This window comes from Astyanax mexicanus, chromosome 4 (genome assembly GCF_023375975.1).
Source record: "Astyanax mexicanus isolate ESR-SI-001 chromosome 4, AstMex3_surface, whole genome shotgun sequence".
In the NCBI taxonomy this organism is placed as follows: Eukaryota; Metazoa; Chordata; class Actinopteri; order Characiformes; family Acestrorhamphidae; genus Astyanax; species Astyanax mexicanus.
The window spans coordinates 8,116,332-8,144,028 of record NC_064411.1 but is presented as its reverse complement, the minus strand read 5'-3'; the positions used below and the strand labels follow the sequence as shown (position 1 = coordinate 8,144,028).

The window sequence follows — 27,697 nt, the reverse complement described above, 5'->3', positions numbered from 1 at the left end:
CATTTTAATAAGACTTCTTCAGAATGGTGATTATTTTATTTAAAAAAAATATTGCAATAGCAAATATGTGTATGTTTTTTTTAAGTAACACTGTTACAAATAATAATGAATATATAGCAATTATTGTCTACATTTTACTTGCAGTTCATTGTTATTTTATTAATAGTATTGTTGTCCGTTATGTTCTGGTGATAATTACAATATAAATAGCCTAAATGATACATTAGTAACATATTTTTGGCATAATATTTTAAAGATTGTGAGTTTTGCACGTTTTCTGCTGGGAAAGTCTGGCCGAACACATCTGGAAACACCTTAGTTAAGACCACGGTGGTTCAAACCAACATAGTTCAGACTTCTGTGGTACCAACAAAGTACGATGGTTTCGGGAAACGGTCGTACTTCAGATGTTAGTTAGTTTAACGATGCATCGTACCACGTTAGTTCAATGCTAGGCTCCGTCGTTGTACGGGAAACGCACCCCTGAGCTAGCTAGCTAAGCTAGGTGACTGAAGCTAATTTAGCGATTAGCATGTAGAATTAAAGAGGCTAAAAACAGCAGTAAAACAGCAGGTAGGTGTTCATACTGTCCCCTGTGTGTGTCTTTTATATTGTAATTAGTGTATTTAGCCACACTGGTGTTAGAACTCGGCTATGTGAGCGGTTGCTATGGCTTGTGACTAGGTAGCTAAGCGCTAGCTAGCGTAGCGGCCTCTATTTTCAGCCATTTCAGTCAAAATTGTGTAAATCTAAGCTTACTGTAAATAAATGTAAGAGCTTTACTCACCCAAATAATCAGTTTTAAGGAGAGAAATCGGTGTAGATTAAAGTCCAGCACTCGTTTGACTTGTGTCAAAAGTTTTTTTAGGAAATTAAAGTTTTGTTTACTTCGGTGCCCCCCTGCTGAAGGGTCCCCTATTTTACATTCAGCTTAAAATACTCTATATTAACTAGAAATATATTCACTTAAGCTTTTATTTTAATAGTAACAGCTCTTACCCTGATATTGGTGGCTGATAATGTGTGTAATAATGTGTATTTTATGCCTATAGGAGACATGGTGTTTCTTCATTAGGCTCCCTAAGTAGTGTACAAGATAAAAAATATAGAAAAATAGCCTCACACTGCGGAAATGCGGAAACGTGTTTTTAATTTCCTTAACGCAATTGTTTGTTTGTTTGTTAATTTATTAATCATAAATATTTGTATATAATACAATATAATATATAATGTGTGTGGATTTTTAATGTAATAGTTTTCTATGTAATACTTATTTTTTGTGTGTGTAATAATCTTGTGACTTGTTGTTTTGTCAGCTTTGTGTGGTGTGTTCAAACAAGTGCGTATATTACAGGTCCAGATACAGTAAATTCTTACATTAACTTTTTTGTTTGTTTGTTGAGATGATTTTATTCAGCAGCTTCCATTATCTGCTCCTGATCAGGGGTGCGTTTCCCGTACAACGACGGAGCCTAGCATTGAACTAACGTGGTACGATGCATCGTTAAACTAACTAACATCTGAAGTACGACTGTTTCCCGAAACCATCGTACTTTGTTGGTACCACAGAAGTCTGAACTATGTTGGTTTGAACCACCGTGGTCTTAACTAAGGTGTTTCCAGATGTGTTCGGCCAGACTTTCCCAGCAGAAAACGTGCAAAACTCACAATCTTTAAAATATTATGCCAAAAATATGTTACTTATGTTTAGGCTATTTATATTGTAATTATCACCACAACATAATGGACAACAATACTATTAATAAAATTACAATGAACTGCAAGTAAAATTTACACAATAATTGCTATATATTATATAGCTTAATTATTAATTGTAACAGACATTGTTACTTAAAAAAACATACACATATTTGCTATTGCAATATTTTTTTTATTAAATAATCACCATTCTGAATGAGTCTTATTAAAATGAGACCTGAGAAATGTGTATTTACTCAGTGGTTCAGCAGGGCGCCTACGACGGTGCAGCGCGCGGTGTTCTGTCGAATTGTGCAACCCACAGAGATGTGCTTCTTAACACCAGTGCCCATGCGTGGAAACATTTTTTATTTATTTATTGTTTTTTTTTATAGTAATTTTTTTTTTTTGGTGCATTAAACAACCAGAAACCCCTTGACATTATTTCTGAGTATTACAAATAAATGACAGCTAATAATAATGAAAGTAATAATAAGTGAGCAATAATAAAAACATAAGGTTTATAATCACCCCTAATAACCCTAAACTGTCTCCTGATATTTTGATTCAGGCTTTCCAAATATTCTACCGAAAGCATGTTTAAATATGGGGCTTTTTCTAGCAATTTTATATTTAAAATTTAAATATGCACTAGGGTAGTACGCTTTGACAGGGTAGCAAAACTCGACAGAACATCGGATGGACGCCTAGTTCGAATCCCAGTCGTGGTTTTATTCTCTTAATGTTTTTTTCATAATGGCAATTAATGTTATTATTTTTTACATAAATGTTAATGTAGCCTACATATTTCTACTTATTTCCTGTAATATATTATTTAACAAACACTAATTGATAACATTTGTATAGGCCTAGAAACACGTTGTACTGGCTAAATGATACTTTTTTTTCTCTGTCTGGCCCTGTTACCTCCAGAGGATAATTAGGTAATTCAAAACACCTGCTTATTGCATGTCTCTATTTATTTTAAGACACTTTTTACTTAGTTTTTTCTTGTTATGAATATATTATTAAAAGACACTTTCTTGTATGGATACATTTGTTTCACTGGGTACAAACAATGCAAATATACCCTCAAAGGTCCTTAGGGTACAGGTGTTTACGTTAAAGTCATTTTAGAGTATTACCCCAGTGACAGTTTAATAGCCTTATTCGGAGAGTGCATAAAGCACAGTGGGTTTAAAAAAAAATATTAACTAATTCATAAATATGCACAGCACAAGTTATCTTTACTCAAGAGATGCCTGCTTGAATAATTGACATACATCTTTCCAAGACTGTGAAATACATTTTAGCTAAAGAGCACTTCAGTGCACTTTTTTCACTACACTGAATTCATGTTTGCCAAATAAAGCTAAATGTTAAAGACAAACATTAAAAAATGGGCAATTAACTTACATTTTCAAAATACATTTAAGGACTGAATTTTATTATTTTACCTGGGCGCACATGGGTAAAAGTGAAGTGGCTCAATTAATTTAATTAACACAAACATTAAAAAAAAGGTACACTTGACATCTTAAATCCTCGTGCAGCAATATTAATGTGATAAATCAGCTTTCTGAATCCTACCGTCCATCGTCTGCACTAATAACCAGGAACTAAGCTCCTAACGACAGGTCTAGAGCTGTAGTTGGAACGACGCAGCTGAACCACGGTAGTTGCGAACATTCGCTGGAACCACGGTTCTGGGAAACACCTGAGTAGCTTAACTAAGGTTCGCACTATGCAAGTTACTAACGTGGTTACCTCCATAGTTCCAACTACGCTTTTGGGAAACACCTGCGTCGCAGCTGCATCGTCCAGACTATGTAAGTTGCTAACGTAGTTAGCAACTACGCTTTTGGGAAACGTACCCCGGCGGTTTGATTGATGTGTTGTTGGAAAGCTGACAGCTTGCGTTTTAAAGCAATAGCTAGAGGAGAACGTATTTTAATTTAAGTTTGAATTAGATGTAATACATGTTTGCATTTCGTTGGTATGAACGATGTATAAAATGCCCACATTGGATAAAATATGGATAAAACACAAACATGCAAATTATGAATAATATTTTTTATAAAAGTTTAGCTAAAAAGGTTCATTTATTTTCTGAAAGAAATTACAGCTAAAGTGGCTAGATAACTGAAGCGCAGAGATTCTAAACTTTAATATTGCATATTGGCTGTCAATAATTATTTATAAAGACTGGCAAATATTATTTATGATCTATTTCTTGCCCGCTGGCGGGCCAATGCACCAGAAGAGGATTTATATGGAGTGAATTTTGTGCCAAAAGTTTTACGTCAAAATATTAAATCCACAATCAAAATTTTAAAAATTAAAAGGAAAAAGTGTATGTTACAAATTCAAAAGAGAAAAAAATATATAGCAAAAATAGGGTATGTGCTTATTTGTCGACTAAAACACTAATACCAAGATAAATACAAAAAACATATATCGAAAATAGTTATTTTACATGAGTTTGTTCATTGAAACACCTCCAAAGCGGTCCTCATGTGAGATATTATTTATTGTCATCATATCAGAAGCTTGTTTGATAAATCAGAGCTTAATGATGTTAAATGTTAGTCGGAGGCCGCCTGTCACATGATATGTAAATATATGTTCATATAAACCAATAGTATCGGGATAAGACGGGAATTGTATTCCAGCAGCTTGAGTGAAGTCCCGGTACGAAGCCACAAGTCCAGCAATGCCAAATGCCAAAAAGTAAAATGTTAAATTACTTGTAATGTCTATTAATGTGGTTATATTTGTCTATCTTTAAAAAATCCAGTTTATTGAACACTTAAAAATATAAAATTAACTATAATTATTGTATAGTAATAAAACATTAAGTATAATGTGGGTCGTTCTAGATCATTGGACTTACCGTTTTAGGGAACATGCTGCCAGATGAATAGGGCTAGAGAAAAAAAGATAAACAAAACTGTCAATAGCCATATTTTGCATGAATACATTAAATACATTATAAGCATGCCTTAAATAACAAATAGTGATTTTTGCGTGTCTGGGGAATGAGATATTCTTATCCGTGTTTTATCTCCTGCCCTTGCTGCTCTGCACTGGCAGAAGGCGTTGCATTATTTCATTTGGGGTCGAGTTTCTATGTGATATGAGCAGGCTTCGGGCTGAGAGGTAAGTTTTTTTATTTTATATAACTTATAGAGATTTATAGTTGTTTTACTACATTTTATTGTAAATTGTACAACAGTGCTTATTATTAGGTTGTAAAAGCATACAATAAGCGTACATTAACTAAATATTTTGCTTGTAGGACAGCTAGCCACTACTCAAACCTAGCTAGCTTGATAATGTTAGAGTTAGCTAGTTAGCTTGCAAGCTAATGTATGTTAACGTTAGCGTCGGCTGAGCCGAGCCATAGATCATTTATTTAACACTAAAATTACATTTGGTAACATAATTAATTGCCTTGACCGTATACTTTAGAAATAGTCTCAAACTCACCAGGCAGAGATTCTCTTTATGGCATTGACTTTGATTAGCGTTTCGTTAGCCTAACTAGCTGGCTAACTAGCTAAGTTAGCTAGGGTTACATAATGAACGTATTCTTGAGGGTTGACTGAAACTCATCTTGTTCGTAATTCGCGCACCGTATTATTATTATTATTATTATTATTATTATTATTATTATTATTATTATTACGTTAACTAACCATAAAATGTAGCGTCCTTTGCTAAACTATCTAATTGACACTCCCCCTGAAAGTATATTTACGAAGATTTGAAATAGCAACTTGCAAGCTAGCAGATATATAAGGTACATACCGATTTAAATTAACACTATTTACATGTAATAAAAGTAACAACAATACCAATAATGAAAAATGAATCAAATTAACTATGGAAACTGTAAATATTGTATGTTATACCGTCAAAAAGTGTTGTCAGACCACAAACTAGCGGAGCTGAGGTAAAATAACCGTTACTGTCAGAAACCTCACGAGACCAAAACTGGCTCGTGCGCCCACAGCTGTGCGCCGCGTGCGCTACTAGTCAGTCACCTTCCATTAAACTTTTTACAATATTTTTTTATTTATAAGAATGAAATATATTTATAAATTGCATAAAACCTTTCTTTATATATAGCATAGATATTTTTATTGTTATTATTTTCCAAAATCTTAATAATGTGAAATGTTTCATGTCTGTTAGATACATTTTAAATATATATAGAGTGTGTCAGTGGCATTGTTGTATTTAGTTGGTTCTTTCAATAAGTTGATTACCTGTTAATTTTCTTTGTCTCCAGTGAGCTGTGTTCATCTTCCTTTTTTTCATTTGATCTGCTGCACACCATCCTTTTTGGAGACTGCTGTGCTGCACCTATCTAAACCACCATTCCCTATTTTATGGACGGAAAGCTGCAAGTTTACAATCTTCTCTTGTAATAAGGTAAGGATATTCTTGTTGTCAGAGAAAAACAGAGTTTGTGTGTGTGTGTGTATATATATATATGTATACACACACACACACACACACACACATATATATATATATATATATATATATATATATATATATATATATATATATATATATATATATATACAGTGCTCTCCATAATTATTGGCACCCCTGGTTAAGATGTGTTCTTTAGCTTCTCATAAATTGAGTTTTGTTCAAAATAATATAGAACCACGATGGGAAACAAAAGTAAAGTCCAACCTTTAACTCAAGTAAATTTTAAGGGGGAAATAAAATCCCTGACTAAGAAATAATTATTCTTCATAAAATCACCTGTTCCACAATTATTGGCACCCCTAACAATTCTTAGGAAATAAATTTAATAAAAGTATTTCTGTCACTTCTACAGTAGTTTACGAAGTTGATCAGAGTATGTAGGAACATTTAATTAGTAATTCACAACTTCCTGTTTCCCTGGGGTATAAATATGACGTGACACAGAGGCCATTTATCTTCAACATGGGAAAGACAAAGGAACATACCATTCAAGTGAGGCAGATGTGTGTTGACCTTCACAAGTCAGGCAATGGCTACAAGAAAATCGCTACTCGCCTACACCTGTCCATATCTACTGTCAGAGGAATTATTAAGAAGTTTAAAACAACTGGAACAGTGGTAAACAAGCCTGGACGAGGACGCAAGTTTATTTTGCCACCACGCACAGTGAGGAGGATGATAAGAGAAATAAAAAGTTCTCCAAAGCTCACTGTTACAGAATTGCAACAAATGGTAGCTTCTTGGGGTCACAAAGTCTCCAAAACAACCATTAGGCGCTATCTACATGTCAACAAACTGTTTGGGAGGCATGCACGGAAGAAACCATTTCTCACTCACAATCATAAATGCAAACGTTTGGAGTTTGCTAAGCGGTACTATGACTTCAACTGGGACCGTGTGCTTTGGTCAGATGAAACAAAAATAGAGCTTTTTGGCAACAAATGCTCTAAGTGGGTCTGGCGTAACACAAGAGCTGAGTATGCAGAAAAGCACCTCATGCCCACTGTGAAATACGGCGGGGGATCAGTGATGCTGTGGGCCTGTTTCTCTTCTAAAGGCCCTGGGAACCTTGTTAGGGTGCATGGCATCATGAATGCTCTAAAATACCAGGACATTTTAAAACAAAATCTGGTGGCTTCTGCCCGAAAGCTGAAGATGGGTCGTCACTGGGTCTTTCAGCAAGATAATGACCCTAAACATGTGGCCAAATCTACACAGAAATGGTTCACCGCACACAGAATCAAGCTCCTCCCATGTCCATCTCAGTCCCCAGACCTCAACCCCATTGAAAACCTGTGGGGTGAGCTGAAGAGGAGAGTGCAGAGGAGAGGATCCAGGTCGTTGGATGATTTAGAGAGAATGTGCAAAGAGGAATGGTCAAAGATCCCTCTTTCTGTATTCTCCCATCTTGTGAAACATTACAGGAGAAGATTAGGTGCTGTTTTGTTGGCAAAAGGGGGTTGTACAAAGTATTAACATCAGGGGTGCTAATAATTGTGGCACACATGATTTGATGTTAAATAATTATTTCTTAATGTGGGATTTTTTTCCTACTGAATAAATTCACTTGAGTTAAAGGTTGTATTTTACTCTTTTTTTCCATCGTGGTTCTATATTATTTTGAACAAAACTCAATTTATGAGAAGCTAAAGAACACATCTTAACCAGGGGTGCCAATAATTATGGAGGGCACTGTATATATATATACACGCATATTTACATGGAGTGACCCAGGTCTTTCTGTGTGGAGTTGGCACATTCTCCCTGTTCCCTCACAGTCCAAATATATTGAAATAAATTTGACCTGTAACATACCAGACCACAATTGTAACCTGAACAAAACAACGTATTAACATTTCCTTCATATTGCAAAAAAAAATCCCTATGACTGGCTTGTTTTGAATGGTGAAATTAAGTCAGAAAAACAAGCTGGTATACATTCTCATAGTTCAGTACCGCCTCTACTTTTGAACGCTTTGCCATTTAGGAAGACATTAGTAACCATAGTAATTAGTCAACAGAGAAAAATCCACATTGTGCGTACAGGGCTTTCTTCTAACATTCAGCAACTCCAATATTCACATTTCTGTTTTATATTTGCACATTTTCTTCACATAGGCCCAAGTCCCCTGGACCCTCATGGACCCAGCAGGCAGAAGTCTGGATCTTCAGACTGGGTTTTACCCAGGTAAGTAAAAAATTTTTTTTTTTCTAAGGAACATTTAATATAGTCTCAAAATATGTCTTTTTGAGATTGTGGTCTGTAGGGAAAAAACACGCTTGTAAGTTAAGCAGCACTGCACACGCCCCCATGGGATCACGTGTCTCAGGCAATTCAACAGTCAGTCCTGCTTTACAGCAAATACCAGCCCAGACAAGAGTGAGAGGCAGGCTAGTTTGTTAGCTAGTTAGCACTGTGTACTAGAATCATAGAATCCCCCCATCTCCATCTATACACAAATGTAAAGAGAGTGTTGAAAAGGTGCAGGAGTTTGTTCTTACTTCTGTGTCCAAATCATATATCTGAACCATATATAAGCTTCACTGCCTACTTCATTCACCATGATTGGAATGTGTCTAATGACTTCTCAGCTGTGCAGACTACAATAAGTCTTTACCACTAGGAGGACAGAGCACTCTAATTGTAGGTGTGATTATATTGTCTCACAAAAACACTTACTGGCAAATGCACTCTTACCTCTGTACATTAGTTTTGACAATGTATTTTAATTATTCACTTGATAAAACCATATTACCTCAATATACAGATAAAGATACACTGTCTCGATCTCTGTGTAGATGCTAAGGTTTTGTAGTTTTTATTCGTTTTTATATATTTTTTAAAGCTTAGTTTTAGTTTAGTTTTATTAGTTTTAGTTTTTTTTTTGTACTTTGTGTTATTTGTCAGATGCAGGAGTCAAAAAGGTCAGAGTAAGTATTGTGTAATAAAAACTTATCAAAAGATAACATTTAAAAACAAACTCAAATGGAATTACACAGAGAGAGGGGCGGGGATGAGAGAGAGAGAGGGTGATTGATAGAAACTAATCCATCCTCCTCATGGTGCACCTGTGTAGTAGCTAATTACCTCCTATTTCTTTTTCCAGTGAAATGTCATTGTTGGAGACCACTATGTGCTTCTCACCTCACTGAGCGATTATTCTTCATTCGTCTTGGACCTACTGCTACTGCTTGTGAAGGAAAGGTAAGTAGGGAAGGCTGTGGTGTAGTATTAACAAGCTATATGAAGAACAGATAACTGCACTGTAACCTACATTCGTTCCCTGCTAAAAGATTGAGAAAAATGTTTTATTTAAGATGGTGTTTGATGTCCAAGGTGGTTGACCAGTTTCATCAAAGATAACATAGTGTGGACAACCATCTACTTTTCGAATTAAACATGCTAATACCATTCGACTGCAATGACCCTGCTTACTGTGTTGCAGTCCAAAGATGTTGATTCAGTGTGTAGTAGCATTAGATTACATTTAGCAATATATTTATTTTGACAGTTATAGGTAAAGATTAGGGGTGTCACGATTCTCTAAATCCTCGATTCGATTTCATTTTCGATTTGAGGGTCACGATTCGATTCGATTCTCGATTTTCTTGTTTTTTTTTTCTTGTTATTATTTTATGCCTCATAAAATTTAAATAATATATTTATTATTATTATTATTATTATTATTATAAATATTATAAATATTATTATTATTATTTATTAAGATATATATGGTAATGCCATCTAGTGACTTTTTTTGGTAGCAACAGTGTGCACTATTAAAACAAGCAGTTTATCGGAGCTGTGTGTGGATGGCTGGTGAAACTGCTCACTTACATGAAGCTGCAGTTCTTCATCCAACCACTAGTCGGAGCTGCAGCAGCAGCACAAGCCCCGCTCTCTTCACTCAGTCACTACTTCAGTACAGCCCAGCCACGGGCTACAGGGCTCAGCCAGTCCGTTTTTACTGTTTCTGTAAACAAATAAAGGTTTTAACCCCACTAACCGGATAATACAGCTCACTACAGTTCATCTTTCAGCCCAAGCAGCTAACAGCAGCAGGTTAGAACAGCCGACACGGAGGCACTGCTCGGATTACATTATAAACAGGTCAGTTAGCGCGCTGCTAACCTCAGGATGTTTATAACTACGGAGTTTAGTGGACACACCACGGCCGCCAGGTAAGTCTTTTAAGGCTACTGAAGACTATTAAAGGCTATTAGAGGTTATTGAAAGCATTATTGGGGGGCAGAAATCAGTACAGGCTGGTTAGATAAGTGATGTGGTGAAACTGTGACTAGCGCTGTCACAGTGATGTTTATTAACGTCATTAAAACAGATTTTGTCAGGTATTGTCTTATAAATATTTACACATAACTTATATCTCTCCTGAAAAGCTTTTATTTTAGTCAGAAACACGCTTGTGTTTACTTTATCTGAGAGAAAGATGTTTTTTTAATTCAATGGAAAGCAACAAGTGTAGTCAATTATAAGTTTAAGATTTTAATCCACCTCACTGTGATCTATAGTCAGTGTTCTCAAGTCACACTGACACACGCATTTCAGCGAGTTCACACGCTCTCACCTGCGCGCACCCACCCCTCCGTTAGATACAGATACAAAACCTGCGCGCCCAACCCCCGCCCCCCCTCCCCAGTTGGACAGATAAAAAACAGAATGAATAGGATGCACTGTGTTGGTGCCGCGCCATTTGCGTAGCGCGCTGCGCTATTTGCGTAGCGTGCGCGGGAGGGATCGTCGATCCTCTTTTTGACTTCGATACTCGAGACCATGACCTCATTTCGATTCGATTTCGATAAAATATCGAGATCGTGACACCCCTAGTAAAGATACACTCGCTCTCTGTTTAGATTTATGTGTTGTTTTTTATTTATTAGAAAATAATTGCATATATGGTAGTCATGAACATGGGTAATTACTGATGGGACAATATTTCCAGAAGCCCCCAGTGCAAACACTGCCTCTGCTTGCACTTTGTCTTGTATGTATGTCATGTCAAGAATAATGTGTACTTTCGTCTTCTTCTTCCTTTTTTTTAGCTGGTTCCTGGTTAGATCACCATGGAGTCCTTAAACATTCGCCTGCAGTGTGAAAGCACTTTTCTAGATGGTTCAGATATTTGGACCAATTACAGGAAGCAGAGGCAGAAAACAAACCAGAAGAAGAAAGGATTGGTGCTGTACTGAAATCTGACTCCCCTCGGCGTGCAGGCGCGTCACGCAACATTATAGGACAAAAGCACTTACACTGGGATATAATTTATTAATTGTAACAATATACTAAGTCTTACTTATACACAGAAATAAAATAAATCTAATAAGAATTTGTTACACTCATTCTGCTGCGGCAGATTTATCACATCACAGCAACTCGCCAAACACCTATCATTCTATAAACCAATTAATATAGAGTATAGAGAGACGCAGCCCACGTAGCTGATGATGACATGACATAGTAAAGTTCTTTTGTCCGCTTACTAAACTGCAGTGTGAAATTAAACGTAACCGGACCAAAAGGTACAGTGTAGCAAACACATGAACGTTGGTTCAGACCATGGTCCGGACTTTCAGGTATGAAAGCACCCTTAGTGTCATTCAATCAAAGGACAGCTACTAATCATATATAATCTTGGTCCTTCATAATAGAAATGTACTGTTGAGAGTTACAAGTGTCTGTGTTGCTTTTAAGGTGAGGAAAGTTCAGCCAGTAGTGGTACTGTGGTAAGGAACTGTCCACTGATCAAGGATTATAAAATGACTAACACAATCTGTGTTTTTAAAAAGATAAGTTTGATTCTCTAAATGTACAGCTGAAATGCACTGATTGTCTTTGTAAATATAATAACAAAGCAGTATGTCTCATGTTGAATGTTATAATGACAATAAAAACTATCACCCAATAAACTATGTTTAGTAGTTTTTTGTCTCCCCAAAGAGCAACTAACCTGTAACCATAATATTTTTTAAAACAAGTACTGCTGTTATTTTTGGCTGTTTCTATAAATTGGTCAGTAATGAATGTATTTATTAAGTTAAGAAAAAGCCTAACTTAAAAACTTAGAAATTTCTAAGAATAGAATGTTTTATGCAATGTGTATTTTGTTATCTGTGAAATATATTTGACACTTCTGACCAAACCTTTATGGGTTTTTCTTTTTTTTTTCTGGCAAGCAAAAGTGAAATACGTTTTTGTAATTCCTGCTATGATACACACAAGATACACTTGAACTGTTTTGACCTCAGTTTGGCTTAATGCCATTTTTATAAGTGCAGTATTTGTATAGTTTTGATAAGCTATTGGTGATGGTAGTAGATGTTACAATTTAGGCAATGAAAATGTGATGCTTGCACAGTGAAAACACTAATATCAATATTCACATAAGTTGTAAAAAAAACATTGACTAGCATTAAATTCACAAGTAATGTCATTTGGTTTGTAGCCTAATTAAATCTAAATCTAGCGTGTTTTGGGGCTTGAAAAAGAGCAGCCCCATTCCTTTTCTGAGAAAGGACAGAAATGGAAAGGCAAAGGAAAATACCCACGTCTAGTCTGTGTGATGGGCTGCTCCCCAACCACTCTGTAATGTGAAAATCAACAGCGTTTTAATCAGCTGCACCTGCTGCATGGAGAAAACCACATCTAATCGTTCTAAGGTAACGTCCTGTGTACGTTCTGTATGGGCGAGAATAGGACCTGCTGCGAACGCTACCGAACGTCCTATAAAGGGGTGTTTGGGGAACGTTATGTATGGACGAGAATAGGACCTGCTGCGAACGTTACCGAACGTCCTATAAAGGGGTGTTTGGGGAACGTTATGTATGGGCGAGAATAGGACCTGCTGCGAACGTTACCGAACGTCCTATAAAGGGGTGTTTGGGGAACGTTATGTATGGGCGAGAATAGGACCTGCTGCGAACGTTACCGAACGTCCTATAAAGGGGTGTTTGGGGAACGTTATGTATGGACGAGAATAGGACCTGCTGCGAACGTTACCGAACGTCCTATAAAGGGGTGTTAGGGAACGTTATGTATGGACGAGAATAGGACCTGCTGCGAACGTTACCGAACGTCCTCTAAAGGGGTGTTAGGGAACGTTCCATTTGGACGGTAATAGGACCTGATGCGGACGTCAGTTTGGTCCTACAAACGTCCTATAGAGATCGTTACAAAAATGCCCAAAAAGGGACGTCCGACGTTCCTTGTTTGCTGGGTAGTAAACCAGCAAGAGTGCACACTAGCATCAAAGGGAAAGCCACAGATAGTTAAGCAGTGAGAGCCAAAGAGAGTAAAGCAGCGAGTGCACAGTAGCAACTCTGGAACTGTCTCTAGAAAAATAGGTGCAGGGACTTCTTTATAATATTCCTCCTGATTTAACTGTCTTCCTATTTCTTCTATATAAGCATCCCTATCCATAATTACTGTGGCGCTGCCCCTGGAAATGTATCCGCCGCTGCGTTTATAGCTCTGCATCTTCATCTGGAGTTGGACCCCACAGGATGACTGGCCTAGCCTTAGACTGCAGTGCCACATTTTCCTGGTGGTGGTGTGCACGTATTAGATTAAATAAGTGTCTCACCAGTGTGCTAAAATTATTGTATTCTGTGCTTTTTTCATGTGGTTCATTTTAGTGTGTGTTTACTTTTTCTTAATTTGCTTGTTGTTTTTTTGCTTTTCTTCTCTACAGGTGCAGTAAGAGTTGGTGTATTTCCCCTCACATGATGGGGATGAGGTTCATGCCTGTTTGGACCCCCATGTTGAATGGCCAAATTGGTTGGCTAAGAGGTTTGATCCCTCTGTTTAAAATGGGGTCGACCACAAAACATTTTTCTGTAGAGCAAGTCTGGTGTTGCAACGTTTTGGTTCTAAACTGAATCTTCTTCAGGCACAGACTTGCCAAAAAATTTGAGTGGGTTATTTTGGGGGGCTTTTAATTTGACATGTAGTCAAAATTGACCTTTTTTTTTTTAAATAAGAATATTTTAGTATAGTGCAAGTACTATTATACTGCTTGGATCGGACAATAGTCCAATATAGAAGCAAAAACAAAATAAAGGTTTTTCAAAAAATTTAGATTTAGATGTGAAATAAATATAATAAAAGTAATGAAATCAAATAAAAGGTTTTGTAATGGCTTTCTAATAAGAAGCAGAGGTGTCTTTGAGTCTTTGTCCGAGCAGCAGAAGCTGTGAAATGGGCAGATGGGAGTTTTACTTCACTTACACAGAAAGAAAAGTGATTGATTCAGAGAAACAACCAATCAGATTAAAAAAGGGGCAGGCAAAAGGCATCATCTGCTAAATGAAAAAAAGACTGGGCAGTTGGATCCAGCCATCTTGGAGGAGCAGAAAAAATGTACACTTTGTGAAGGTAAGACATTTTTTATTTAAAAAATATTAATTTAGTGAACAGGAACGTTTTAAGTTAACCTGAAACAGTGGTGTGCATTTTCAGGCTAATTGGCTCGCAGGATTAGCTACTTCACCTAGCTAGCTAACCCATAGCTACCATAGTTTACAGTATTTTTGATAGTCAGCTAGCAAAAAAATATATAAATATTTTAAAGGATATATTTGGGGAACAGGATATCTCTTATTAAATTAACTTGAGACAATGGTGTGCATTTTCAGGCTAATTAGCTAGCTAGCAAGTTTAGATACTTAGATTCATAGTTTAAAGTAGTGTTGATAAAGTCAGCCAGCCATTTATCAGACAAAACATTAAAAAAAAAGTTTTTAAATGATTATTTCATTTATTAAGGGAAATAAATCAAGAGCAATATGTGGGGGAAATTGAGACTATTAACCCATTTAAAATTATGTATTTCATTGAACACTGTGTTGTACACTGTTGACACTGGGTATTGAGGCTGAGAATATAGTTACTCTTTCTCAACATGACTCGATATCAGATCATTATCTAATTATGTTTGAAATAGTTTTTAATCAAAATATCCTCCTCCCACCGCGCTATATCAGCAAGCGTAAAATAACAACCGCAATTGCTAATGAATTTGTAAATAAACTCCCCGACTTAACCATCTCCTTTTCGTCCTAGGAACATGATCTCGAGCACAAAACAGAAAATCTACAAACTGTGCTCCGCTCTAACCTTGACAAAAATAAAACAAATCAGGGATAAAAAGCTAGCACCGTGGTATAATGACCACACACGTACATTAAAACAAACCGCTCGTAATTTTAAACGTAAATGGCGACACACAAAACTAGAATTTTTCCAGCTAGCATGGCAGCATAGTCTCACAGACTACAAAAAAGCCCTAATTAAAACAAAATCCCAGTATATTTCATTGCTTATTGAGAAAAATAGAGACAATCCTAGATTCCTTTTCACTACTGTGGCTAAACTCACCGGCAGTCAAAAACAAACTAGCTCCGTTATCCCTGCCGACATTAATAGTAATGATTTCATGAAGTTCTTTGACGATAAAATTAATAGCATTAGACAAAAAATTCAGTATCACTCCCAAAATTTACTTATAGATATCGATGAATGCTGCTCCAGCTCCGAGGCACACCTAGAGTGTTTCAGCCCGGTTACAGAAAAAGATTTACTTAGTGTAATTAACTCATCAAAATCAACATCATGTATATTAGATCCAGTACCCACACAATTATTGAAACAGGCACTGCCAAAGGTGGAAAAAACATTATTAGAAATGGTAAATTCATCCCTTAGCATGGGCTACGTACCCAATTCTCTTAAATTGGCGGTCATTAAGCCCATTATCAAAAAGCCAAATCTGGACCCCCGCGAGCTTGCTAATTATAGACCAATTTCTAATCTTTCCTTTATAGCCAAAATCCTAGAAAAAATTGTGTTTAACCAGCTGCGCTTGTATCTACAAAGTAATAGTATGCATGAGGTTTTTCAATCTGGATTTAGACAAAACCATAGTACTGAAACAGCTTTACTTAGAGTAAAGAGATCTGAGAGATCGTTTCCAGTGTGTTTACTTAAATAACGAATGCTCTTATCAGTCTAGAGTAAAATATGGTGTCCCTCAAGGATCAATACTGGGTCCATTACTCTTTACTCTTTATATGCTACCACTGGGTAAAATTATCCATAGGCATGGTATTAACTTTCACTGCTATGCTGATGACACGCAACTTTACATATCTGCTAAACCCAATGAGGAGCTCTGTATAAATCAAATAACAGACTGTATTAAAGAGATTAAAAATTGGATGACACACAACTTTCTCTTACTTAATTCTGATAAAACTGAGGTCCTTCTATTAGGTCCTAATATTGATAAAAACATAAATGTTAATACTGTAGACATAGACGGTCACTTAATTATACCTGGTAAAACTGTGAGAAACCTTGGGGTCATCTTTGACCCAATTCTTTCGTTTGACGCTCACATATGTAGCATAGTCAAAATTGCATTCTTCCACTTAAGAAATATAGCTAAAATCCGCAGTATACTCTCTCTGGAAGATGCTGAGAAGCTGGTACATGCATTCATAACCTCCAGGCTGGACTACTGCAACGCGTTGTTGGCTGGAAGTCCACATAAATTACTCCATAAACTCCAGCTAGTTCAGAATGCAGCCGCAAGAGTGCTTACCAGAGCTAGAAAGTTCGATCACATTACACCTATTCTTTCATCCCTACATTGGCTACCTGTTAGATTTCGTATAGATTATAAAATACTTCTCGCCTGTTATTAGTCCCGCGTATTAGAAAAAACTATGCAGGAGGAAGAGCATTCTTTTACAAAGCTCCCCAACTTTGGAATAGCCTCCCTATTAATATACGGGACTCACACTCTCAATCTTTAAATCTAGACTCAAATCATTTCTATTTACTCAAGCTTTTGAGTAATGTCTCATTACAATGTCTTCCTCTTACAGCTTATCCAGCAAATATAAACCCTGTCCTAATCATCTGCTTTCTCTTTCTCTCCCCATGTCCTGAGCTGCTGCTACCAAGTGCCCATCCCACTCCAGCAGAGTTTTATAAAACCATTCTAACCCCTTTTTCTTCCCTCCCCTCTCTGTTCTCTCTCTATCTTTCTCACATGTGCTGAGACGCCTGGCCGGCCGGTCGGCCTGGATGTGTCCGTCTGTGGTTCCAGCTTTCAGGAATCAGCCCTGTCCTTCTACTCATCACAATTATTTCACAACCCTTCTAACTTCTGCTTTTTGTTTCTCTTCCTTTCCTTTCTGTGTTCTCTATCTATCTCTTTTACATGTATGGAGATGCCCTGTTCCTGATGTTCCCAGCCTGGCTCTCCACTGCCCGCTGTGTTGTTCTCCGGCTCTGCAGCCCTGCACTGATTACCATTAACACACTCAGTATCTGTTTCTGTATTAGCCATAGCTATATAGTTTGTGCCCATCACATTCTTATATTCATAAATTAGTACCTGTTATATTAGCCATAGTTCACATTAATTCTCTGTACTGTTTTTGTTCTGTTATTTGTTTCTTATTTGTTTGTACTAAGCGGGTCGACCCGAGTAGGATGGGTTCCTCGGACTGAGTCTTGGTTCCTTCCAAGGTTTCTTCCTCTTAAAGGGAGTTTTTCTTGCCACTGTGTCACCATAAAATTGGCATCTCTGTGGTGCTGCTCATAAGAGGCGCGGACCTGTTTTTCCTGTAAAGCAGCTTTGTGACAACCTTTGTTGTAAAAAGCGCTACAGAAATAAAATTGAATTGAATTGAATTGAACTTCAAGTAGCGACGAAAAGGACCTTTTGAGATAGGAGCCCTGAATTTAAGGACCCCATGGAAGAACCGTAATGAAACATACAATTATTCCTTCTAATCAAGTATTCATTTAATGTTACATTTTTTAAGGTTCTCAGCTAAATATTACCCCAAGTGGGTAGGTGGCTCTTTCCTTTTGCCCTACAGGAGATAGTAGTTTGTTATCATTATCAACTAGATCCAGCTGGACTCATGTCAGTTTTTACATCATTTTCATGCCAGTAAATGATATTGTTGGAGTAGAGTTTGTCAGTTGACATGAAATCATTAAGTTGTCAGGTGGTTTTTTTTTTTTTTTAGCCTTTTTTAGCCTTTTAAATGTTGCACCTTAAAGTGCTAAATTCTGTGTATACCACTGTCACTTATTACTATATATTACTATACAACTACTGTAAAGTATTAAGTAGTTAGTTCCTATTGTGGATAATTTGGTAACTAGTAAGAGTTTTGGAACTACATTAAGTTTTGCAGTCACTACTATAATTTATTTAATATCTAAATTAATTGTGTTTTGCATATAGTTGACATGCATCCGCACATTCAAGCTTGTGCTGTGTCATGAGACTAATTTAACAAGCAAGTTTACATGTGTAAAGTGGTGGAGTTGGCTGTAACATCTTAACTAGTGCAATTTCATGGTCCTTCTCCTTTGCTGTTAAGTTTCTTCTCAGCCATTTATTCTTCTGGCTTTCTTAGCCAACTATTTTGCTGTCAATTCCATATCAAAAATATATCAGCAAAATGATAACTGATGTAATTTTTGTCGTATTTGTCATTTAATTTTAGAACTTATATTAGGGTGGACATTGGTGTAACAAGATATTGTTGAAGGGTGAAAGCTGCTACCCATGTGGCCATTACGTACATATTTTACATAGTCTTACCTTTAGCACTGCCGCAAAAATAGAACGAAGCCGAGGTAAAAGCTGTTGAAAAATATATGATTTCCCGGTAAGAGAGATTGTTTGCGGTGCCTGGATGCAGAACCACATACACTTCACCAAAGATCATGGACTGGCATTAAATTGTATGTAAAAAATCGAATAACATCCTTGAAAAGACACACTTGTAAATGCGCAAGGTGATTCTAAAATATGGATAAACTTGTGGGAACTACAGGACAATAATTAAAAAACAATTAAATAAATGTTTAAACTAGAGCTGGGCAATATGGCCACAAAAAAAAAATCTTCGATTAAAAATAAAAAAACAAAAAAATGTAAGTGGATTTTTTTCCCCTACTAAAAATCTGATTAAAGATGATAAAGAAATGGTTAACAACTAGTTTTTATTTATTTAATTTTCACCTAAATGTCCACTTTGTGGTTTAAGTGCAACCAGAAACAAGCAAAGATATAAGTTTAGGTGTTACGAATGAGGAGGGTGGATGTTCCTATTGGTTGATCGATGTCAGATACCATATATGGATTGTACATGTTTTGCCCATTTGGCGGTTACTATGGTAACGTGGGAGATTATATAATAAAGATCATTTAGATCGTAATACAGACTATAATCCATTTCTCTGAGGAGAGCAGATCCAATACTGAACTTAACTCCGACATTTCAGCTCCTCCCTCTCTGGGCTTGATTGCTCAGCCTGTACGTGAAAAACACGCCCCCTTCATTATCATATAAGGACAAGGAAAAAACGAAATAAATAAATTGGGAAATAAATGAATACAGAAATAAATAAATGCAGAAATAAATAGTTATGTAAAAAAAAAAAAGTAAATCGAAAAGAAATGTTAATAAAGGAACCCATGAATAACAAATTATTAGTTTTAATATTTTAGTATTAGTATTAATGATGCCCAGGTACTTTAGATGAAGTTACTTTGAAGTATATCTAAAATTCCATAGTTACATCAATTCACATATGTGATCATATTGGTTCAATATAAATAGTATAAATGTTTGGTTCATTTAATGATGCAAAAAGTGAATGGATATAGACAACTATACTACCAATATTTTCTTACAGGTAATATAAATTAGCAAAAAATGTAGGCTATAAAACGAGCAGCCAACACTGAAGGCTGTAGGCAGTGATTGACATCACCACCAGTAGCAGCAACAACTGTTTTTTTTCTGGTTGCTAAAATATTTTCTGCAGTTAATTTATATCATAATACACACTAAAATGTGTAATTTAACATTTCCCTGCACATTAGACTAACCAATTGGAATTGCACTTACCATTCTGGTATATTTTTATATTTAACCTTGACCTGCTGCCACAGCAGCCATGCCCTTTTCTTTCTTTCAGAAAATACACCAGATCTCCAAGGTCATTGTTGCAATTACAAATGCTTTGGTCTGTTTTGCAGTGGCTCTACAGTCACAATTTGAAAAAGTTATATAATTTTTTTTATTATTATTATTCCTCACAGAACTACAGAAAGGTAATGCACAAATACATGATTGAAATATAATTATTAAAATAATAATAATAATTAGTTCTGTGTTGAATAATATCAGAATGTTTCCCCTCAACTCTTTTAAGAATGCCAGCACATTTGTTATTGCAGTAGTTTTCTGGGAGAACTTGAATAGGATATGCTTAATTTCTTTAGAATGTTTTTTTATTTTTATTTAATATTTGTTGACTTTTAAATAATGTGCTACGTTAAATACTTTCAGAAAGTTCACTAGGAAGCCCTGTTATCTTTTAAAATGAAATTCCATTTTTTAAAATTGCATTATTCATTGTTTAAATTTTGTTCATACAGAGTGGGGTTTGGTGTAAAATTATAGTTAATCATAGAGAAAAAGAATGACTCAAGATTTTATATTTTTTAATAGAAAATGAAACCAGATATTGTCGTAAGTACATAGATTTTTATATGCTGTCCATCCCCCCCAGTGATTAACGTTTGTGTTCTGAGATTATATGGATTAATGATGGTTAAGCTAGCAATCTGCAGTTGCAAAAAAGCAATTCACCAAGATTTGTGAGTGGTTAATTCATGTTAAATGGTATTTCTTATGCAGTTTTGTGCAATCATATTAAAAGCACTTTTTGACTTTTTGAAACTGTTTATTCCTTTTTATTTACATTCATTAAGTAGGACAATGACTATTAAACAGTGGCAATTATCTTTAATATTTATCTTTTCTGAAGCAGGAAATGATAGAACATGCGTTTGCTGCTCCAGATGTAAATTAAACTTAAAGCTGTTTACCAAAACACACTGTGATAGATAAATAAATCAAACAAACTTAACTGTTTACACTTAAAAATGGAAAATAAATGGTACAAGATATAGTATGTTACCTATTCTTAGGATAGGACCTTGTTTTCATTTCCTTTATTTAAATAGTTCCCATTGTGACCATCAGGTCCTGTAAAGTCTGCAGTATGAAGTTTGTGTATGTGTCCTCATTTATGATCTTAATAATATTTGTCTCCAAAGAAAAGTAAAATTTTCTGATGTATAGGTAATTCATTAATCAAAATTCCACAGTTCTTTTCTTTTGATTTGTTTTAAATTAAATGCATATCAGTTAACATTATCTTTCTAAACCCTCTAGCTTAACTAGCTTAAATATTCCACACTGAAATAAAGTAGTTAACATTAGCTAACCTAGCTAGCTAAAACATTCCACACTGAAATAAAGTAGTTAACATTAGCTAACCTAGCTAGCTAAAACATTCCACACTGAAATAAAGTAGTTAACATTAGCTAACCTAGCTAGCTAAAACATTCCACACTGAAATAAAGCAGTTAATATTAGCTAACCTAGCTAGCTAAAACATTCCACACTGAAATAAAGTAGTTAACATTAGCTAACCTAGCTAGCTAAAACATTCCACACTGAAATAAAGTAGTTAACATTAGCTAACCTAGCTAGCTAAAACATTCCACACTGAAATAAAGTAGTTAACATTAGCTAACCTAGCTAGCTAAAACATTCCACACTGAAATAAAGTAGTTAACATTAGCTAACCTAGCTAGCTAAAACATTCCACACTGAAATAAAGTAGTAACCTAGCTAGCTAAAACATTCCACACTTAAATAAAGTAGTTAACATTAGCTAACCTAGCTAGCTAAAACATTCCACACTGAAATAATGTAGTAACCTAGCTAGCTAAAACATTCCACACTCAAATAAAGTAGTTAACATTAGCTAACCTAGCTAGCTAAATCATTCCACACTGAAATAAAGTAGTTAACGTTAGCTAACCTAGCTAACTAAAACATTCCACACTGAAATAAAGTAAATGTTAGCTAACCTAACTAAATGTTAGTTAATTAAATTTTTTAATTAAATTTTTTAACAGTGTTAACTTGCATGGTAAATTTTGAATAGGCATGGTGACCATCACAAAGTGAAGCATTGATTATTTAATATAAGGAGTAAATGTGTGACGAATACCAGGACCCGAGGAGACGAGCGCTGATTAGTAAACAGGTTTATTTACAGGACTAGGCAAACAGAGGTGGTCAAGATGCCAGGTCAGCCAAAACATTAAGTACACACAAAAACTCACCAGTCAGGCAGCCTATTACTGTGAATAAGTTTCACATTGAAGGGCAGCCTTTAAAAAGTTTTTTTTAATGTGATATGACATAATATTTGTCTCATTTACCGTTGCAGTTCCATTATAGTTAGCTAACTATTGAACACTATTTTACACTAAGCAACGCATAGCCCCTTCCATTAGAACACTGAAAAGGGGTTTGACAGCCATGGCCCCACCCCCGTAGTGAAAATCATGAATCTGATTGGTTAGATTGTCCTGCGACTTTGCTAAAGACTCATTACTACAACCTTCACAAAATCAGAAGAAGGGTCACTCAGACAGACAGGCAGAAGTCATTTTAAAAAGCTTTGATTGGTTAGAACTGCTGTCAGTCAGATAAGAGTCCCATAGCCACTGAAAAACACAGACTAATGCTTTTATTAGTTGCTGTTTTTTATTTTAGTTAATTCATAAAATATTTGCTCATAGTTTAAAATAACTATAATTAGAAGGGCCTTACTGCACACCACTGCTGTAATCTGTAAAACACTTTGTGAGTTGCTCTGGAAAAGTGCTATACAAATAGAGATTACTAACTTACTAGCATTGTAAACCTGTTGGGAGCATCTGCTAAAAGCTCTGTATCTCGGTAGGCTGGCAGTAACCGGATGTTTTTTTTACTTTACCCAAGTCCATTATTGGAATTCTCATTTGGGTGCCTGTTAGTACTTACACAATAATAACATAAGACATTCTGAAGATCCATCAGGGTCACAGTGAGGTTATCAACCATTTCTTGGGCGGATATTTCAATATAAAAGTATTTTTTTATTGAAACACAGGCATATAAGTAAATGTAGAGGTGAAGCAATACAAACATAATAGTTGGTACTGGAAAAAAAGAAGAGGAAACTAAATAATTTGAATGTTCTTAGAAACTTTGAAAATCACAAAAAAAAAAAACATTAAGCAAGATATGATATCCAATAAGAAAAGGATAAGAGTATATAGCTTGAGTAACACAACAACCAAATATACCTCTATATCCCTCTTTGGTAACAGATTTTTAATCAGACTGAACCATAGACCAAGGAGAACACCAGCAGAGGGAGTGAATGAGTCCGCAACCTTACTGCGCTACACAAGCCTGATTTGGGTTGATTTCAGTATGGGAACTACAGCTGGAGTGTTTTATTTAAACTCTGGAAAGGATTTTTTGGTCTCTCTGCGGGTCTGGATGCTCCTCTCTGGTCTACATGACAGTACCCGGCACAGTGTCGTCTCTCTGTAGCTCTGGGTCTCACTTTTGGGAGCACTCTCTGGAGTGGCTTAGTGTTTTCCCCTTATCCTTTCATATGGGTGGGCCTGGTGGTTAATAGCTTTAGGCTAAGCTATGCTACACTGAGGTACAAACTGAAGTAAACAAACTGTGGATGGCTTCCATAGAGATACCAGAAATGAATGGAAAATAATCAATTCTGCATAGAAAAGAGATTAAATGCTTTCAAATCCTTCTAGTCATAAGCGCTGAAGGTTTGATTCTAAACTATTAATTGTAAGCTAAGAATGCTACTCTACTCCTGACAACTACGACATCTAAATTTTAAGGCTTAAGTTATGCAATTCTAACATCTGGAGCAAACACTGGCAGTGCCCTCGCTCGAACGACCTTCCCTTCTTCAGTACAGAACTCTTACCGTAACTACCTTAAAATCTGAGCTCTGTCTCACGAAGAATGCATACCTGTCAAGTTTTAGATTTAAAAATAAGGGATATTTTCCTCTGTCCGCTTAAAGCCGTCCCACCAGCCCAACGAAGGTTCAGTATCTCTTACATTTTAAAACAGGTTTACAAAAAATCTAAAATAACCACAAGTGAACCACTTACACACTACAATTAGATTATCAGAATCTGAACATGTTGTGGACATTCCTACATATGTCATTCTTTTAATACAGCCAAATTAAAAACCATTTTCTATATCTTTTTTTAAATTTAAGATTTCATGTCTTTTTTGTAATAAATGCACTCTTTTATATGATATATTTTTTATTCATTTAATGGATTTATAATTGAACAAAGAGTGCACAAATTCTGCAAAATGGTTGGTTACCTAAAAATGGTATTATGAGCTTTTACTAAAAGGACATGGACCAGATATATTCCATCAGTAAAAATTAGTCCTAAGGGGCCTACACAATAAATTTTAATTAATACTTCTTCCTTTTGATCACTCCACCCCTGATCAGTTCAGTTAATGTCGGTCCTCTCCACATTTCTAGTTAAACTGAGTCACAAGCTGTAATTTTTTTTATTTTAAAAGGTTTAATCTGTGTGTTTTATTTCGGAGTATTTTTAAGCAGCTATCAGAAAAATCTCATCACAGTTTCCATGATTAGACTACCGTTACCTTTCTTTTAGAAAAATCGCTGCATGTATGTTTTAACATCAGCAGCTCCAACTAGCTGCCTGAACTCACAGCGAGGAGGGCGGGGCTTCCCCACACTGACCCTCCTTGCAAGCTGATTGGCTGTTTCTCCTGAAAGGCGGGACTTTCTCCTTGAACCGGCTCCACGATTGGTTAAGAGACACAGCGCGGTCAGTGCCCTGTATCCTCAATAATATATATTTTTTTATTTTAATAAAATACGGGAAATTTACGGGAAAATACTAATACGGGAGGACGGCGGGAAAGAGGAGTAAAATACGGTAGTTTCCCGGCCAAAACGGGAGACTTGACAGGTATGAGAATGTCCTGGAATATCAAACATACAAGAAGACATAACAAGGAATTTAATAAACGTCATCCCTGGATCAGATTCATTTTGCTGAACCTGTAAAATCCATTGTTAAATTCAGTTCATGTTTGTTTCTGGTGGAACGTGTCCCAAGTGACAAAGTGAAACATTTGTGTAGGATAAGGTGTTCTGTCTGAAAGATTTACGATTTGCACTTTTAATTGCAGCGGAAAAGATTTGGGATAGTTTTCTCTCCTGTGTGAATGCACTGGTGTGTTTTGAGATCACTCTGTTTAGTAAAACTCTTCCCACAGTCTGAGCAGTGATGTGGTTTCTCTCCTGTGTGAACGCACTGGTGTGTTTTGAGATCACTCTGTTTAGTAAAACTCTTCCCACAGTCTGAGCAGTGATGTGGTTTCTCTCCTGTGTGAATGCGCTGGTGTTTTTTGAGATCACTCTGTTTAGTAAAACTCTTGACAGAGTGCTGATGTTTCTCCATGTCGGGACTTCATTTGTCTGTTTAATGTGGCAAACGATTTCTGCGTGTTCTGGAGATTCTTCAGGACGGCTTGTGCTTCAACTCTTTCAGCAGTTTAACTTTGCTTTTTGTTAATTATCCTGGTTGTTGGTAGTGATGAATTTCTGGAGAAAACCTGGAATATTTTTATTTCTGGAAAAAACAAAAATGAATGAATTGTACATTAAAATAAAAGCAGGTAAATTATCCAAAAGTACCTAGATCAGTTTCACTATATGGACAAAACAACCATAAAAGTTTCAGAACTTTTATTCTAACTCCATAGACATTATAATATATACTTATATTTTAACAGTCAGCAGGCTGCAGCTGCAGAATTTGTGTAGCAGAAACAATTCTAATTGTATAATTCTCCCTTTCAAATAATATTTTTAGTGTAAAGTTCATTTTATAATTCTCCCTTTCAAATAATATTTTAATGTTTTATATTCATATTTTATATTATATGAAAAGTTCAGTGAATACAATGTCACATTAAATTGGAATGTTTAAAACATTCAAATTAAACAACATTTACTAAAAATTACAAAAAATCAAAATGTAACCGGTCTCATTACTGCATCTTGCAGATGAAGGGGGCTCATGCAACAAAAGTGCAGCAGGGTCAGAGCCATCCACTGTGAACAAGATAAAGATCTCTGAGCAAACTCCTTCATGCCCAGTTTACCAAGGGATGCCCCTAAAAATAAATCAGTGTTTCGATTAAATATATAGATATTTTGGATTGCATTAAATGAATGGTCTATCAATTTTATTTTCAGAGTTTAGTATTTGTTATTTAAATTGTTATTTTTTAATACATATAATACACATTGGAAGCAAATAATTTTATTGTTCTCATATTTGCATTTGAATGTAGCGCTTTTAATGTTTAATGTATCTTGTAGTTATCTTGCTCCATGTTTTACATTAATTACACTGTGGATTACACTATACTACACTCAAATCAACTAAAACTAAAGTTTGACTATAGAATAAATAGTGTAAATCGCTGGACAATCATTTGTCAGGACAATTTGTTGCCTTTCTTGTGGGGAAAAAGGGATTAAATACCCATTCAGTTATTCTGAAGTCTAGTATTTTTATTAGTAAGAACTCCAGTTACAGATTTATTCACTATAATTCTACCTAGTGCCATATTTTTTTTTAATTTAATTTTGGGTATGTATAGTTCAGGTTTTAGTGTTAATAATATTTTTCCTATTTATAACTGGGGTTTTACCAATTACAATTTCCTTCAAAATATCTGCAAATTCAATTGCTACTAGTAATAATGTAATTGTAGATAAAAGAGAATCTATTTCCATGTAAATCATTAGCCTTGTTATTATTATTATTATTATTATTATTATTATTATTATTATTATTATATTTACGAAATTTTGGAATTTAGATTGGTAAATTGTATTTTACACTAATGATAATAAATTAAAAATATATTAAAATAAGATCAAAGTAAAAATATATTTTTATTAGTAGAAATTGTAATTCAAAGTCATTGTATATATGTGTAACTGGAGTTTTTCCAGTAAAAAAAAAAAAGTAAAATCCAATGTAAATCAATGGTAAGTCAGAACTACATTGAGGATATGAGGTAATATCTGAAACCAGAGTTGTATCGCTGGTGTGGCTTTAGGCTAAAACGGCTTTACATGGCTATATTGTATTTTTAAATTTGCAAGCGGTTGTATGAAAAATGGATTTAAATGGGAAAACAGTAAAAACTCCAGTTACAGTTATCTAATATTATTTAATATGTTTTATTAGTACAAATCAATCCAATCCATCTCAACCCATATTAATTATAAATTCTGATTATACAAATGTTTATTCATCTGATATCAAATATCTCTAAAATTATTTTTCACTAGAAAAAAACTGTATTTTTTATATGGAGAAATAAAATATAGATATCTACACGGAGTTATCTGATTTACATTAAACTTCCCTTGTCTATAATCACTTTTTTACTAGTAAAATTCCACACT

The 27,697-nt window shown here is 35.3% G+C and overlaps 1 protein-coding gene and 1 long non-coding RNA gene across 2 annotated transcripts in view; one reads left to right on the top strand and one right to left on the bottom strand.

Moving 5' to 3' along the window:
* LOC125801381 (zinc finger protein 239-like) overlaps positions 1 to 27,697 on the bottom strand; it is a 120,502-nt gene that overhangs the window by 21,305 nt on the left and 71,500 nt on the right. The window lies entirely within an intron of this gene.
* LOC111189356 (uncharacterized) lies at positions 4,520 to 12,129 on the top strand. Its single transcript, XR_007438730.1, has 5 exons — positions 4,520 to 4,857; positions 5,993 to 6,135; positions 8,323 to 8,392; positions 9,312 to 9,409; positions 11,266 to 12,129. It is a non-coding gene; the product is annotated as an uncharacterized LOC111189356 (long non-coding RNA).